Genomic DNA, 2,718 nt, shown 5'->3' on the forward strand with positions numbered 1-2,718 from the left:
CCAAGCCAAAGCAGAGGGCTGGATCAGAAGTGGAGCAGCTGGGACTGGAACTGGGGCCACATGGAATGTGGCTGCAGGCAGCAGCTTTACCTGCTATGCCACAACATTGGCCCCAAGATATACTCCTAATGCTGTGCTGGACATCTGGGAACACAAGAAAGTTTTTCAATCCAGAACAACCTTGGCCTCTATGAGCCTCTAAACAACTAATTTTACATCTTGTGCTTTGAGCTGGATTTGTTTTGTCAAGCAGAATATTTGAGGGTGCTTTAAAAGTTTCCTAGAAAATAGAATTATAAGGTAACCTAATTTAGGGCAAAAATATTGAAACTGGTGGAGACTTGGAATAATCCAGAATGGCTACTCTGATCTTTGTTGATAAGGAAAAAGGACAACCTGGTACCCACGTGACTCATAAGGATGGGCTGAAGATGGGGTCAGGATCTTCAGCGAAATCCTGAGGTGGGAGATCACAGGTTTCTTTTCTTTCTTTCTTTCTTTTTTTTTTTTTTTTTTTTTTTTTTTTGTCAGGCAGAGTTAGACAGTGAGAGAGAGAGAGACAGAGAGAAAGGTCTTCCTTCTGTTGGTTCACCCCCCAAATGGCCGCTACGGCCGGAACTATGCAAATCCGAAGGCAGGAGCCAGGTGCTTCCTCCTAGTCTCCCATGCGGGTGCAGGGCCCAAGCACTTGGGCCATCCTCCACTGCCTTCCCAGGCCACAGCAGAGAGCTGGACTGGAAGAGGAGTAACCGGGACAGAATCCGGCGCCCCAACTGGGACTAGAACCCGGAGTGCTGGCGCCGGCCTCTTTCTTTTTTTTAAGATTTATTTTATTTATCTGAAAGAGTTACAGAGAGAGGTACAGAGAATCTTCCCTCCATTGGTTCACTCCCCAGTTGGTAGCAATGGCTGGAGCTGCGCCGATCCAAAGCCAGGAGCCAGGAGCTTCTTCTGGGTCTCCCAAGAGGGTGCAGGTTGCCCAAGGACTTGGGCCATCTTCCACTGCTTTCCAGGGCCACAGCAGAGAGCTGGATTGGAAGAGGAGCAGCCAGAACTAGAACTGGCGCCCATATGGGATGCCAGCGCTTCAGGCTAGGGCTCTAACCAGCTGCACCACAGCACCGGCCCTAGATCACAGGTTTCAACACCACTGTTGTCAAAAGGTTTGCTGCTCAACCAGCCTTACCTAATGCTGCCAGAAAAGCTTTGGGAACTGTCAACAGAGCTACAGAAGGGTCATGGAAAATAATGGTCCCCTCAAAGGAGAACAGTCACATGTTGTCAAAAAGATGACCAAGAAGAACGTTAAAACATAAAACTTTCTGGCTCAGATGACACCTATCTAGAAATGGAAAAATTCTTTCCCTTCCATCCTCTAGATTTAGAGTTTTCATCTGCCTGAAGGGCACCAGATCACAACCTCCCCTCATGATCCTCGATAAGGAGAGAGAACTTGAGAACCTGTTATGGCTGGGACCCCCTGCGCCTGGGAAGATGGCTTTTCCACCGTGGGAATCATCTGTCGCCATCTCCTTCAAGCATTCTTTCATCCCTGGCAGTTGAACTACCACCTGTGTGTTATGATGTGGATATTTAAATTTCCTACTGCTTTGTACTTTCTGTGTGTTTGTGTTGCTTTAATAAAAAAAAATTTTTTTTAAAAATACTAAAACCCGATAATAGTTTTTTTCATAATATGCACTCTCCATGAACTTTTTGAAAATAATTTCTAATGCATTCACACCTCTGCACAAAAATTTTTCATATAGAAAGTCCATATAGGCCGGCGCCGTGGCTCAATAGGCTAATCCTCTGCCTTGCGGTGCCAGCACACCGGGTTCTAGTCCCACTCAGGGCACTGGATTCTGTCCCGATTGCCCCTCTTCCAGGCCAGCTCTCTGCTGTGGCCTGGGAGTGCAGTGGAGGATGGCCCAAGTGCTTGGGCCCTGCACCCCATGGGAGATCAAGAGAAGCACCTGGCTCCTGCCTTCGGATCAGTGCGGTGCGCCGGCCGCAGTGCGCCAGCCGCGGCGGCCATTGGAGGGTGAACCAACGGCAAAGGAAGACCTTTCTCTCTGTCTCTCTCTCACTGTCCACTCTGCCTGTCAAAAAATTTAAAAAAAAAAGAAAGTCCATATATATAGACATGAAGTAAAGATTCCTAACAACTCAAGGTTGAAAAATATTATTATATGTCACCACATAGGACTACATATGGATTACAAGCTGATTATCTTCTTGCAATTTGTGGACTTCTAGCAAATCTTTTCTCTTTCTTCAGAAAATTTCACATACTGATAATGGAAAACATATTATATGAAGTGCACTCTTCGAATATGGCCCTTTTATGGCATCCCTCTTTTAAAATGCAAATGCTACTGGATGAGTAACATTAAATTATGAATAACTTTGTGTAAGTAGCTTTATTATAATTCTCAATTTCCATAATCCAAGAAAAGAAATTTAGGATCCTTAAATGCATAATGAACCTCAGCAAAAACCAGAACAACAACAACAAAAAAAAACTACAGGCATCTAGGATTTGTCTCAGAACCAGTGATCAAGTTCACAGACAGACCAACATTCAAGGGGTATTTTAGGGAAGAACTAGATGTTTCTGTTTTTCAACCTAGCACTAACTCTCTTAATGTGATTTTGATATCAAAGTTATTTCCAAATGTTATTTGTGGCCTCTGGGTATTTGTGAAAACAATATTC

At 44.6% G+C, this 2,718-nt stretch overlaps 1 pseudogene; it reads left to right on the forward strand.

Annotated features, from left to right (window-relative positions):
* Nucleotides 1-356: 356 nt before the first annotated feature.
* Nucleotides 357-1,597, forward strand: LOC133756978 (securin-like; annotated as a pseudogene).
* Nucleotides 1,598-2,718: the final 1,121 nt, after the last annotated feature.

Source organism: Lepus europaeus, chromosome 3 (genome assembly GCF_033115175.1).
Source record: "Lepus europaeus isolate LE1 chromosome 3, mLepTim1.pri, whole genome shotgun sequence".
NCBI classification, from domain to species: Eukaryota; Metazoa; Chordata; class Mammalia; order Lagomorpha; family Leporidae; genus Lepus; species Lepus europaeus.